This window comes from Nicotiana attenuata, chromosome 9, assembly GCF_001879085.1.
Source record: "Nicotiana attenuata strain UT chromosome 9, NIATTr2, whole genome shotgun sequence".
Classification (NCBI taxonomy): domain Eukaryota; kingdom Viridiplantae; phylum Streptophyta; class Magnoliopsida; order Solanales; family Solanaceae; genus Nicotiana; species Nicotiana attenuata.
Window position 1 is genome coordinate 11181073 of NC_031997.1, and position 16007 is coordinate 11197079.

A 16007-nucleotide genomic window follows, 5' to 3' on the forward strand; every position below is an offset into this window, starting at 1 on the left:
AACGTCGACGGCGCTCACTGGGGGTGTGCAGACTCCGGGAGGGGCCCCTTACGGCCCAAGCGCAATAATAAGCCATCTCGTGGCATCAAACAGGCCCTTGGCCTCGTATTAATATCATTGTTAAACCACTGCGGCGCGCAGCCCGATCCCATACTTAGTCCAAAAATCACACAATAGTATAAAAATATTCCGCCCAAACTTTATTTAAAAATATTAACTTAATTTCTAACTTTAGAAAAATGGCTGAGTTTCCAAACACAGTATTAAATACCAGGATTGAGTTTAATATTTATAAATATGGTAAGAAACTATTAAAAACAATCCCTGAAGGATTCAAGTAGTTGGCACAAGGCCCAATTATAACAATTTAATCCATTTTTATAAGGATATCACAAAAACTACAATCAGCTAGGTAGTAATTTTATTAACGGGACGGACCAAGTCACAATCCCCGACGGTGCTCTACCCCACGCCCGTTATCCGGCGTGCAAGTCACCTCACATAGCACTACGTTGTGCAAATTCGGGGTTTCAAACCCTCAACACAACATTTACATCCATTACTAACCTCAAGCCAGCCAAAGTCCTAGCTTGCTATGCCCTTGCCTTTCGAATTCACCTCTTCGTGCATCGAATCTGACCAAAAACAAACGAATACGTCACAATATGCAAAGGGAATATAATCCACTCGGAAAGACTCGAAAAACATCGAAAATCACGAAGTTGGCAAAATCCGAGCCCCGGGCCCACTTCTCGAAAAATTATAAAATTTACATCACCGCATTCCTTATCTCGCCACAAGTCCATGCATATAAAGAACACCAAAATCGGAGTCCAAATGACCCCTCAAATTCCCATTTTTGTTCTCTTAGGTTTCAAGCCCTAAACCACCATTTTTTACCTTAATTCCTTGAGTTTTCAGTGTAATTTCATGTATTTGCATGATAAAATTGTGTTCTAAGTCCAAGAATGCTTACCTGATCGAAGTCCTTGAATTTCCTCTTCAAAATCGCTCGAGAACACCCCATGTCCGAAGTTAAAAAATATATTTCTGTAAAATTTTTCGAAGGGATTAAAACACACTTCTGATCAGTTATTTACGCTTCTGCGGTCCTTTGTCGCTTCTGCGACTACCGCATCTGTGGTCATTTTTCCGCTTCTGCGGAATCTTCTAAAAATCCAAAAATCGCTTCTGCGGTCTCTCTTCCGCATCTGCGGCTTTGCAGATGCGGCTCCCCTAACCGCTTCTGCGAAAACAGCACCAGGCTCAAAAGTCGCTTCTGCGATCCTCCCTTCGCCTCTGCGTGACCGCTTCTGCGGTCCATTTCCGCAGAAGCGAAAATACCAGACCAGATATGAACCTGCAATCTCCAACTTCAATTTTCATCCTGTTAGCCATCCGAAATCACCCCGAGGCCCCTGGGACCTCAACCAAAAACACCAACATGATCCAATACCTTATTCAAACTTGCTCCAATCATCAACACACCTCAAACAAAACTAAAACCATCATTTCTCATCGAATTCAAGCCTAAGTTCTTCCAAAACTTCCGAAACACGCATTCGATCAAAAACCCAACCAAAACACCTCCGAATGACCTGAAATTTTGCACACACATCCCAAATCACCTAACGAAGCTACTACAACTCTCGGAATTCCATTCCGACCCCCGGATCAAAATCTCACCTATCGACCAGAATTCGCCAAAATCCTGACTTTGCCAATTCAAGCCTAATTCTACTCCGGACCTCCAAAATCACTTTTGATTACACTCCTAAGTCAAAAATCATCCCCCGAAGCTAACCAAATCATCGAAATTCATATCTGAGCCCTCTAACACAAAAGTCAATGTCCGGTTGACTTTTCCAACTTAAGCCTTCTTAAAAGAGACTAAGTGTCTCATTTCTTATCAAACCCAATCCAAATCAACTCCAACACATGTAATACTGATACTGAAACATAAGGAAATAGAAATGGGGAAAACGGGGCGGTAACACACGTGACGACGGGTCGGGTCGTCACATCCTCCCTAACTTAAACAAACGCTCGTCCTTCGAGCGAGTCAAGAAACATACCTGATGCCTCAAATAGGTGGGGGTATCTGCTCCGCATCTCCCGCTCGGTCTCCCAGGTAGCCTCCTCCACGGGCCGACCTCTCCATTGCACTTTCACCGAATCAACATCTATTGACCTCAACTTCCGAACCTGACGATCCAAAATGGTTGTTGGCTCTACCTCATAAGTCAAGTCACCCTCCAGCTGAACTGTACTGAAGTCTAGAACATGGGACGGGTCCCCAATGTACTTCCGGAGCATAGACACATGAAAAACTGGATGCACTCCTGACAAGCTAGGTGGCAAGGCCAGCTCATAAGCCACCTCCCCGATCCTCCTAAGTACCTCGAAAGGCCCAATGAACCGCGGACTCAGCTTCCCTTTCTTCCCGAATCTCATTACACCCTTTGTGGGTGAAACCTTCAGCAAGACATTCTCACCAATCATAAAAGATACATCTCGAACCTTCCTGTCTGCATAACTCTTCTGTCTCGACTGTGCTGTATGGAGTCTCTCCTGAATCACCTTCATCTTTTCTAATGCATCCTGAACCAAATCTGTACCCAACAATCTAGCCTCACCGGGCTCGAACCAACCAATTGGAGATCTACACTGCCTCCCATACAAAGCCTCATACGGGGCCATCTGAATGCTGGACTGATAGCTATTGTTGTAGGCAAACTCTGCAAGCGGTAGAAACCGATCCCATGATCCTCCAAAATCAATAACACAGGCACGTAACATATCCTCCAATATCTGTATGGTGCGCTCGGACTGCCCGTCCGTCTGAGGGTGAAAAGCTATGATCAACTGCACCTGAGTAGCCAACTCTCGCTGAACAGCCTGCCAAAACTGAGAGGTGAACTGAGTGCCCCGATCTGATATGATGGAAACTGGGACACCATGCAATCGAACTATCTCCCGAATATAAATCTCTGCCAGTCGTTCTGAAGAATAAGTGGTACAAACCGGAATGAAGTGCGCGGACTTGGTCAGCCTGTCTACAATCACCCAAATAGTATCAAATTTCTTCAGAGTCCGTGGGAGTCCGGTAACAAAATCCATAGTGATCCTCTCCCACTTCCACTTAGGAATAACCATCTGCTGATGCAAGCCACCCGGTCTCTGATGCTCATATTTCACCTGCTGACAGTTAAGACACCGAGCTACATGCTCCACAATATCTCTCTTCATCCTCCGCCACCAATAATGCTGTCTAAGATCCTGATACATCTTCGCGGCACCCGAATGAATGGAATACCTCGAGCTATGGGCCTCCTCTAATATCAACTCCCGAAGCCCATCTACCTTGGGCACGCAAATCCGGCCCTGCATCCTCAACACACCATCATCTCCAATAGTCACGTCGCTGGCACATCATGTTGAACCCTTTCCTTAAGGATAAGCAAATGCGGATCCTCATACTGACACTCCCTGATACGGCCATACAAGGAAGACCGAGAAACCACACAAGCCAATACTCCACTGGACTCTGAAATGTCTAGTCTCGCAAATCGGTTGGCCAAGGCCTGAACATCAACTGCCAATGGCCTCTCCTCAACTGGAATGTATGCCAAGCTCCCCATACTTACCGACTTCCGACTCAGGGCGTCGGCCACTACATTGGCCTTCCCCGGGTGATACAGAATAGTAATGTCTTATTCCTTAAGTAACTCCAACCATCTACGCTGCCTCAAGTTAAGATCCTTTTGCTTGAACAAATGCTGAAGACTGCGATGGTCAGTGAATACCTCACAGGATACGCCATACAGGTAATGCCTCCAAATCTTCAATGCATGAACTATAACTGCTAGCTCCAAATTATGAACGGGGTAGTTCTGCTCATGGGGCTTCAACCGACGAGAAGCATACGCAATAACTCTACCCTCCTGCATCAAAACACAACCAATCCCAACTCTCGAAGCATCGCAATATACCGTGTAAGAGCCTGAAGCTGATGGTAAAACTAACACTGGGGCTGTGGTCAATGCTGTCTTGAGCTTCTGAAAGCTCTCCTCACACTCGTCCGACTATACAAATGAGACCCCCTTCTGAGTCAACTTAGTCAAGGGCGATGCAATAGAGGAAAATCCCTAAACAAACCGGCGATAATAACCTGCCAACCCTAGGAAGCTGCGAATCTCTGTGGCTGAGGTCGGTCTAGGCCAACTCTGCACCGCCTCTATCTTCTTTGGGTCTACCTGAATACCCTCACTGGACACCACATGTCCCAAGAAAGCCACTGAACTGAGCCAGAACTCACATTTGGAGAACTTTGCATAAAGCCTCTCTTCCCTTAATCTCTGCAATACAACCCTCAACTGCTGCGCGTGCTCCTCCTGACTGCGCGAGTATACCGGTATGTCATCAATGAACACTATGACAAATGAATCCAGGTGAGGCCGGAACACGCTGTTCATCAGGTGCATGAAAGCTGCTGGGGCATTGGTCAGCCCGAAAGACATGACAAGAAATTCATAGTGGCCATATCTAGTCCAGAAAGCAGTCTTATGAATATCTGAGTCCCTGATTTTCAACTGGTGGTAACCCAAACGGAGATCAATTTTGGAGAACACCCTCGCTCCCTGAAGCTGGTCAAACAAATCATCAATGCGAGGTAGGGGATACTTGTTCTTAATAGTTACCTTGTTCAATTGCCTATAATCAATGCACATTCTCATTATGCCATCCTTCTTCTTCACAAATAGAACTGGTGCACCCCAAGGCGACACACTAGGCCGAATAAACCCCTTATCCAGGAGCTCCTGAAGCTGCTCCTTCAATTCTTTCAACTCCGCTGGTGCCATACGATGTGGTGGAATAGAAATGGGCTGAGTACCCGGCACCAGGTCAATACCAAAATCAATATCCCTGTCCGGCGGCATACCCGGCAGGTCTGCAGGAAACACATCGGGAAACTCCCTCACAACGGGAACAGACTCAATGCTAGGAGTCTCAGCTCCCACATCTCTAATAAACGCCAAATAGGAAAGACAACCCTTCCCAACCATACGCTGGGCCTTCAAGAAAGAAATAACTCTGCTAGGAATATAGTCAGTCACACCACGCCACTCGATCCGCGGTACACCCGGCATAGCCAAAGTGACTGTCTTAGCATAACAGTCTAGAATAGCATGACACGGAGATAACCAGTCCATGCCCAGGATAACATCGAAGTCTACCATGCTCAATAGCAATAAATCAACTCGGGTCTCCAGACCCCCAATAGTCACCAAACATGACCGGTATACATGGTCCACAATAATAGTGTCGCCCACCGGGGTAGATACATGAACAGGTAAGGCAAGACACCCTCGGGATGTACCCAAATGATGAGCAAAATATGAAGATACATATGAATAGGTAGAACCGGGATCAAATAATACTGAGGCGTCTCTGTGACAGACTGAAATAATACCTGTAATGACAGCGTCTGAAGCAATGGCATCTGTCCTGCCCGGCATCGCGTAGAAACGAGCCTGGCCACCGCCTGATCGATCTCCACCTCTGGGACGACCCCTGGCTGCCTGATCTCCACCCTTAGCTGACTGGGCGGGTGATGAAGTAACTGGAGCAGAAGTCGAGGGCTGACCCCTCTGCTGATGCTGTCTGCCACGAAGGCGAGGGCACTGCCTCCTAAAATGACCCAACTCTCCGCACTCATAGCAGCTGCCCGGTACTGGGGATGGGGACTGATGAGAACCTCTCGCACCGGAGTGACTAGCAGATGCACTCGGCGCAGAAGAACCCTGAACTGATGGGGCATGAGATGAACTCTGAGCTGGGAGGGCGCTGAGTGAAGTCTGACCCTGCTGGGGCCCATGATGACCACGGCCTGAAGATCCCCCACGATACTCTGGACGAGCTGACTGAGCAGGCCTGAAAGAGCGACCTCTACCCTGCTGGAACTGACCCCTCTGTAATGCCTGATCCACGAGGCCTCTTATCCTCCCTCTCCTCTCGCTCTCTACGGCGAACTGACTCAATCTCACGAGCAATGTCTACCACCTCTCAAACGTAGCACCCAGTACTCTCTCTCTAGTCATCAAAATACGGAGATGATAGTTAAGACCATCCACAAATCTCCTGATCCTCTCGCGATCTGTTGGAACCATCCAAGTAGCATGACGAGCCAACTGGGAAAACCTCATCTCGTACTGAGTCACTGTCATATCTCCCTGTGTCAGCCACTCAAACTGCCTACGCAACTCTTCTCTGCGGGACTGAGGTATATACTTCTCCAGAAAAAGAGCTGAAAACTGCTGCCAAGTTAGAGGTGCTGCACCAGCAGGCCTACGCCTCTCAAAGTCCTCCCACCAAGAAAGAGCATCCCCCGTGAACTGAAAAGTAGTAAATGCCACACCACTCGACTCAAGGATCCCTGCCGTATGGAGCATACGCTGGCATCTGTCAAGAAAACTCTGGGCATCCTCGCCCTCAGCACCACCAAATGTCGGAGGCTGGAGTCTACCAAACCTCTCGAGACAATGCTGCTAATCGTCTGGCATAGCTGGAACCACAAAACCCTGAGCTGGTGTAACCTGCTGAGCTGGAGGTGCCTCCGGTATCTGTAGCCCCTGCACTCCCTGCACTCCCTGCACAGGTGTGCGGGTATCGGGGGTCTGATTGCCTCCCCCGGTCTGTGAAGTAGCTGCTGCTGCTGTGGTGGCTGAAACTGCCTGAGCCAAGCCAGTACAGATCGTCAAGATCTGTGCCAAGGTCTCCTGAAGACCCGGAATCACAATAGGCACAGTTGGTGCCTGAGCAGGTGCTTCTGGAGTCTCCACCGCTGGAGCCTGATCCTGAGCTGGGGCAATTATCGGATTAACAGGTACTGCCCCAGCTACTCTACCCCTGCCACGACCACGACCGCGTCCACGGCCTCTGGCGGCCTTAGTAGGTGGCACTGGTGGTCGTCCATCGCGTTCGATAGCTCGTGTTCTCACCATCTGTGAGAGAGTAGAAATAATAAAGATTTAGTTCACAGTTCAACAAAGTCGCACGACAAGAGTTTCAAGAATATGAAGTATTTTCTAAAGGTTCTGCAGCCTCTCGAGGATAAGTACAGACGTCTCCGTACCGATCCACGAGACTCTACTAAACCGGCTCATGTCTCGCGAGACCAAGTAACCTAGGCTCTGATACCACCTTGTCACGACCCAAACCCTGGTCGTGATGGCGCCAAACACATCGCTTGGCAAGCCCGACCATTTCCACAACCTTAGCCAATTAATCTAGATAGATAAATAAATATTCACTACTAAAATACCAATTTAATGCGGAACTTCTGAAATAATCGCAAACATTCGAAAACCCCAAAATAAAAATAAAATACTAATCAGCCTACAGAATCTGGTGTCACGAACATGAGCCTCTAATACAAAATATTCACCTAATCACAAGTCTATCTAGGAAAGAAAATACGAATAAAAGGATAAAGATAGATGGGAGAGATCAAGGCTGCGAACGCCATGCAGCTACCTCGATACTCCCGAATAAACGCTGCACAGCCAACAAGTCCTCACTCACCCTGTGGTGTACCTGAATCTGCACACAAGGTGCTGGGAGTATTGTGAGTACTTCCAACCCAGAAAGTAATAAATATAAATAATGTCTGAGGATAATAAATCCCAAATAAACACAAGGTAAAGCTATAAATACAGTAAAACAGCGAGGACAATTATAATAATACCACAACAGATAAAGAATAAATGACAACTAAAATATGCAATGCAACAAATAAACCGGTACTCTCCAGTACCCCGCTGCGGCCGTGCAGCTCGCTCCATTTATTTAATGTCGACGGCGCTCACTGAAGGTGTGCAGACTCCGGGAGGGGCCCCTTACGGCCCAAGCGCAATAATAAGTCATCTCGTGGCATCAAACAGGCCCTTGGCCTCATATCAATATCATTATTAAACCACTCGGCGCGCAGTTCGATCCTATACTCAGTCCAAAAATCACATAATAGTATAAAAATATTCAGCCCAAACTTCATTTAAAAATATTAACTTAATTTCTAACTTAAGAAAAATGGATGAGATTCCAAACACAGTATTAAATACCAGGACTGAGTTTAATATTTATAAATATGGTAAGAAACCATTAAAAACAATCCCTGAAGGATTCAAGTAGTTGGCACAAGGCCCAATGATAAAAATTTAATCCATTTTTATAAGGATATCACAAAAACTACAATCAACTAGGTAGTAATTTAATTAACGGGACAGACCAAGTAACAATCCCCGATGGTGCTCTACCCCACGCCCGTTATCCGGCGTGCAAGTCACCTCACATAGCACTACGTTGTGCAAATTCGGGGTTTCAAACCCTCAACACAGCATTTACATGTATTACTAACCTCAAGCCGGCCAAAGTCCTAGCTTGCTATGCCCTTGCCTTTCGAATTCACCTCTTCGTGCGTCGAATCTGACCAAAAACACAATGAATACGTCACAATATGCTAAGGGAATATAACCCACTCGAAAAGACTCGAAAAACATCGAAAATCACGAAGTTGGCAACTTCTCGAAAAATTATAAAATTTACATCACCGGATTCCTTATCTCGCCACGAGTCCATGCATATAAAGAACACCAAAATCGGAGTCCAAATGACCCCTCAAATTCCCATTTTTGTTCTCTTAGGTTTCAAGCCCTAAACCACCATTTTGACCTTAATTCCTTGAGTTTTCAGTGTAATATCATGTATTTGCATGATAAAATTGTGTTCTAAGTCCAAGAATGCTTACCTGATCGAAGTCCTTGAATTTCCTCTTCAAAATCGCTCGAGAACACCCCAAGTCCGAAGTTAAAAAATATGTTTCTTTAAAATTTTGCGAAGGGATTAAAACCCACTTCTGATCAGTTATTTCCTCTTCTGCGGTCCTTTGTCGCTTCTGCGACTACCGCATCTCCGGTCATTTTTCCGCTTCTGCGGAATCTTCTAAAAATCCAAAAACCGCTCCTGCGGTCTCTCTTCCGCATCTGCGGCTTCGCAGATGCGGCTCCCCTAACCGCTTCTGCGAAAACAGCACCAGGCCCAAAAGTCGCTTCTGCGATCCTCCCTTCGCCTCTGCGTGACCGCTTTTGCTGTCCTTTTCCGCAGAAGCGAAAATACCAGATACCAGATATGAACCTGCGATCTCCAACTTTAATTTTCATCCCGTTAGCCATCCGAAATCACCCCGAGGCCCCCGGGACCTCAACCAAAAACACCAACATGATCCAATACCTTATTCAAACTTGCTCCAATCATCAACACACCTCAAACAACACTAAACCCATCATTTCTCATCGAATTCAAGCCTAAGTTCTTCCAAAACATCCGAAACACGCATTCGATCAAAAACCCAACCAAAACACCTCCGAATGACCTGAAATTTTGCGCACACATCCCAAATCACCTAACGAAGCTACTGCAACTCTCGGAATTCCATTCCGACCCCCGGATCAAAATCTCACATATCGACCGGAATTCGCCAAAATCCTAACTTTGCCAATTCAAGCCTAATTCTACTTCGGACCTCCAAAATCACTTTTGATTACACTCCTAAGTCACAAATCATCCCCCGAAAACTAACCAAATCATCGGAATTCATATCCGAGCCCTCTAATACAAAAGTCAATGTCCGATTGACTTTTCCAACTTAAGCCTTCTTAAAAGAGACTAAGTGTCTCATTTCTTATCAAACCCAATCCAAATCAACTCCAACACATCTAATACTGATACTGAAACATAAGAATATAGAAAATGTGGAAAACGGGGCGGTAACACACGTGACGACGGATCGGGTCGTCACAGATATCAAAGAACCCAGTTAGTTAATTCACTAGCTTTTATGTTTGCAATGTATGTTTGTTTTCAAGAACGAAGACTTGTGACTAAAAGTTCCCGATTTATGTTCCATGAAGATTCTGCAATTAGTGACATTTTTGCCAAAAAGAAGATGTTGACATTGAGAAGATGGTAATTATTGATTTTCGTATAGGAAGATTACTGTATATTAAGGGGGAAGAAAAATAAGGAAAGAGAAGAGGAAAGAAAAAAGAAAAATGGTGTAATTAAATCCCTTGATTGAAGACATAAATAATGGGTTGGGAGCCTTTTAAGGTGGAATGTATATATTTTGTAACTAAAATATGTGTAGGTCGGGTAAATACCAAAATATGAACATTTTTCGTAATAAAGTTTCCAATAGTGTATAGGTATGTAAAAATTCCTTATTTTTATCCTTTGAGAATATTATTTTTCAAATTCAAAACATTACAACTAACCAAAATGTTAGTTTTCAAAATAATTCTTCCAACTAACACTAACTAATTTTTTTTAAAAGCCAAAACCTTCGTTGTTTTTCGATAAATACGATATTTGACTTTATTCTTTTATTTTAAGCTTCATAATTTATTAAGAATGTTTTGGTTCGTTTGTATCTAGAGAAAAAAACATACTCATAATTACAAAGTTAATTTTGTATATCATGTTCTTTGTGTGGAATTTGGATTATTTAATCTATATGGAAGAAACATACTTATAATTATACGCTAGTACTTATTTTATTCAATTCAAACAAGAAAAGAATTTACATAAATAAAAGCTTGTTTTATTTAAATTCTTAAATATTAGGACTTCTTAAATAGTTCAAATAAGGAATTATTATAATTTTAGTTGATCTCAAAGTCTTAAATATTAGGAAAATAAAAGCCCTAAATATTAGGGAGATGATTAAGTTATTATTTTGTCTAGTGTGAAATCTATCCTTAAAGGGTAAAAAAAGTAAACGACATTTCGCTAAAGGCCTTCGTGCTTTTAATATAGGGAAAATCTCACTTTATACCCATTAAGCTCAAATTATTTACCCTTTAATACCCAAGCCTAAACTATTCACTTTTTCTGCCTATGCGGCTCAGACTATTTACCCGACTCATCCATTAGCTATTTGCCTTCGCTTTTGGAGTAGAGAATATTTAAACATTCAGCTTCATTTTTTCAAAGGTTACTTAGTAGCTATTACAATCTGATAACTAAATAATTTGGTATTTTTTTATTTTAAGTAGCACATACGATTACTTAATATACTAAGTTTACCGGATCTGATTTTTGTGTGTGTATGAAGACCCACTATTGTTGAGCTTGAAGCTCCTGAATTTGAAATTTTATTTTGAAGATTTATTGTTTGATTAAAAGTGGATATTATTAAATATTGCTTATAGTATCTTATGAAAGTTCATACTGAAATTTGATCGTAATTGGAGCTGATTTGAGGTTATTGGGATCGATTTTCTGCTAAAAATCGAAGAAGAATATAGTTATCAAATAGTATACCGCTACGGTATACAATATGTTGTAGGAGTATATAACTATACTGCAACAGTATACTGTTCTAGTATATTGCAACAACATACTGTAATAATCGAAGAAGAACAATATACTGCAACAACATACTGTAATAATCGAAGAAGAACATATTTATCTAAAAGTATATCGCTACGGTATACAATATACTGTAGGAGTATATAGTTATATTGCAATAGTATATTGTTATAGAATATAATATATTGTGAGAATATGTGTAATAATATGCAATATACTGCAAAGTAAACTGTAATAGTATACAATATACCATGCGATTACTATTTGTTGAATCATCAAGGTGCTATTGTGCAAAGCTAAAGTCATAGTTATAGTAACATTATATTATTATAGTATACAATATAATATACCAGTATACCGTAATAAATAAGCTATTTTTAAATTTTTCCAACTAGGTCCTTGCAAATATTTTCTTAAATGAATTTTTGATGGAGTTCCATGAAAATAATTCATTATATAAGAAATTGATGTCGAAAGACATAAAATAGTAATATGTGGGGAAAAGAAGATTAAACAAAAGTTGAATAAAATTAGAAAAGGAACACAAAATTTTAAAAAAAAAATAAACAGAAGGAAAGAAAAATAATAAAAAGAAACAAGCCAAATTGAGTATAAAACAGATTATCGTGAATAAAATTAATAAAGAATAATATGATTCTAGAAAAAAAATATGAATAGAAAAAAAAAGAAAAAAGAATAAATAAATAAAAACGAGAAAAAACAAAAGGAGAAAAGAAATAAAGAAAAAAAGAAATAAAAAGAGAAATAATAAAGAAAATGAGAAAGAAAAGAAAACAATTACCCACAAAAGCTACGGTGCGTAGGAAGGGTAATTAGTTTGGTGGGTAGAAAACCCAATGGGTTGGCAAGGATAATTAGCTTAGTTGTTGTAGGTAAATCTATAAAACTCCCTTTAATATAGTATAGATAGTCAGTGAAGTGTTATTGGGTCCCCGTTTGAATTTAGAAGGTATTTGGAAATCTTTTGAGTGCAAAAAAATGTTGGGTTTGTGCGTGGAGGCAAAAGGTGTGTCGGTTGCTTACATAAGGGTGATTAAGGACATGTATGATGGAGCTAAGACTCAGCTTAGGACAGTAGGAGGCAACTTAGAGCATTTTCCTGTTGTTATGGGGTTACACCAAGGATCTGTGCTCAGCCCGTTCTTATTTGCCCTGGTGATGGACGCACTGACACACCATATTCAAGAGGAGGTGCAATGGCGTATGCTATTCGCTGACGATATATTTCTTATTGAAGAGACGCGGGCTGGTGTTGACGAGAGGCTGGAGGTTTGGAGATAGACCATTGAGTCTAAGGGTTTCAAGCTGAGCAGGACTAAGACGGAATACCTGAAGTGCAAGTTCAGTGTCGAGCCGAGGGAAGCGGACGTGGACGTGAGGCTTGAATCACAAATTATCCCAAGTAGAGGTAGTTTCAAATACCTTGAGTCGGTTATCCAGGGGGTGGGAAGATCGATGGGGATATCACATACCGTATTGGGGTGGGGTGGATGAAGTAGAGGTTAGCATCTGGAGTCTTGTGTGACAAGAGAATATCACCGATACTCAAAAGTAAGTTTTATTGAGCGATGACTAGACTGGCCATGATGTAGTAGGCTGAGTATTGGCCAGTTAAGAACTCACATATCCAGAAAATGAATGTAGTAGAAATGAGGATGTTGAGGTGGATGTGCGGGCACACTAGGTTGGATAAGATTAGTAATGATGATATTCGGGAGAAGGTGGGCGTATCCCCATTGATGACAAGATGCGGGAACGTCACGACCGTAAAACTGACCCGGTCGTGATGGCGCCTATCGTGAAACTAGGCCAGCCGACATAATTCCCGAATTAACTATTATTCAATAAAAGTCATTTTTAAGCCTTTAATTAATCAATATCTCATAATGTAAGTCTAAATGAACAGTGCGGAATAAATACACAAGCCCGCCATCGGGGTGTCACAAGTCACGAGCATCTATTAAGGTCTGAATACAACGAAGAGTCTGAAAATATACTAAAAACAATCTAAGGAACACAAGAGGGAGAAGAGCAGGGCTACGAACGTCGGGCAGCTACCTTGCTAACTCTGATGACTCTGCCACTGAGCAATCAACACCCGCTACCGGGTTCAGAAATACCTGAATTTGCATACAAGGTGCAGGGAGTAATGCGAGTATGCCAACTCAGTAAGTAATAAAAGTAAATGAAAGCTGAGCAGTAAGAAAATACATAAACCACGTCATAACGCTATAACAAATGCAGTACATTACCAAAACAGTACATAAATCATTTACTTCGTAAATGAAGCTCAATTTCAGTAGAACCTTTTAAAACAACTTTCAATAGTTTCAAACGAGTGATAAAACAGTGAGTAAAAACAATAGAAACATAAATAGCCCCTCGAGCAAAACATGTACCATACACCGCCCCTCGGGCAAAATATCAACAAAACCAGCCCCTCGGGCTACCTCGCAATCACTCGTAATCAGCCCCTCGGGCATAACATGAATCAAGAACCGCCCCTCGGGCAAAACATGGTGTTGGCCCAAGATCAGTTGATGTTTTGAAGAATGACAAATGAACTCAGTGAAGGACCAGGTCCATCTTACGAGACACAGTTGTTGTGGCTCATGCACATGAGATGCACGTGAAGAAGATAAGTCCTTGGGGATCAAGCAGCAATATCTTCTGAATATCTTCTGAACTGATCGAAAAGATTGCATATGGGATAAGGAGAAGATGTTTCCTTATGAGAAGAGAACACATCAGGATAAGGGTTTGTTTTTGGATTAGTCTAGGACTCAAACTCAATGGAGGATCAGAAATTGAGTCACAATCCAACTCTAATTACTAATCTAATAAATAGCTGAGTTGTTCTCTTTTACAGGTATGCACATACGCTAAAGTTAAGCAAAATTGAGAGCAAAAGAGCAAGGCTATTTTGCAAGAAATTTATGTGAGATTGAGTGTGCACGCCTGCAGCTACTTGAACAAGATAGAAGAACCGGTTCCATTGTGTTTATTCTTATTCTAGTTCAATTGTAGTAGGTGATTTAAAACTTGTACCATTCCAGCTTTCATAGAAGCAATTGTATTAGGTACTTTGAGTATTCAAGTTAGAGTTAACTTGAAAGTTTCGCAATAGTTGAGGTTGTGTGCCACACTGGGATTAGAGTTAATCCTTAGGTTTACAAGAGTTTTGTAAATGCTGTTTTTGGCTCATTGAGTTTAGTGGATGTTTGGGAAAATCCTACTATGTAGTAGGTCGTGGTTTTTTTCACCTTTTGAGCCAGGTATTTTCCACGTAAAAATCCTTGTGTTCTTTTATTTTCTGTATTTTAATTCCGCAAACAGTAGTAGTTAGAACACCTAGAAGAACCAGGTTCTTCTAGATCGAAAATTGGGTACCACACAAATCACCCCCCCCCTCTTTTGTGGTATTGACGTTTGGAACATCAATTGGTATCAAAGCAGGTTATCCTTGAAGAGGCTAACACCTTAGGGAAAGATCAACATGAGTGCACCACCTGGGAACTAGAAGGGCAATCCACTGCCAGGCCTCCACTATTCAATGGACAGTATTACTCATGGTGGAAGAATAGGATGAAGGATCACATCATAGGAGAAAACTATGAACTCTGGGACAAAGTCACCGATGGTCCTTTGGCAACTACAATGAAAAATGAGGAAGGAGTGGAAGTGCCAAAGACAAGGGCTCATTGTACTGCTGAAGATTTGAAAAAATAGGAGAAAAATGCTAAGGCCAAGAAATGGCTTGTGTGTGGACTGGGTCCAGATGAATACAGCAGGATCCAAAGCTGTACTACTGCAAAAGAGATATGGGACACTTTGCAAGTGGCTCATGAAGGAACACCTCATGTGAAGACATCCAGAGGAACATTGCTATATTCTCAATATGAGAATTTCACTATGAAAGATGGAGAAACCATTCAAGAGATGTACACAAGGTTCACTACACTGACAAATGAACTTATGTCTCTTGGAAGAGTTATTCTTGAAGAAGACAAGGATGAGAAGATCTTGACAAGAGTTCTTCCAGTTGCTTGGGAAAGCAAAATCACTGCCATTCAGGAGTCCAAGAATATGGCCACTCTCAGGCTGGATGAACTGATTGGGAATCTTACTGCTTATGAACTGAGAAGGCAAACCAGGAAGATGGATACACCCAAGAAGGAGAGAAGTTTGGCTCTCAAAATTACAGAAGGTTCAGACCTAGAAGATAATGAGATGGCTATGATCACTAAAGATTTCAAAAAGTACCTAATGAGAGGAAAGGGTTCAACAAGAGGTACAAACTTCAACAAGACAAGAGCTCCTAAGAAACAGAAAAATGATGGCTGTTAGAAGTGTGGTAAGGCTGACCATATGATCAAGAATTGCCCTCAATGGGAGATTGAGTGGAAGAAAGCAAGGGCTGAACGAAGAAACAGGAAGACGGAACAGGTTCAACCCAAGAGAAACAAAGGTTCAACCAAGGCTATGGTTGCTGCTTGGGGTGAAACCTCTGATGAAGACTCAGAAGATGAAGCTGAAGAAGAGCAAGCTCTTATGGCCAT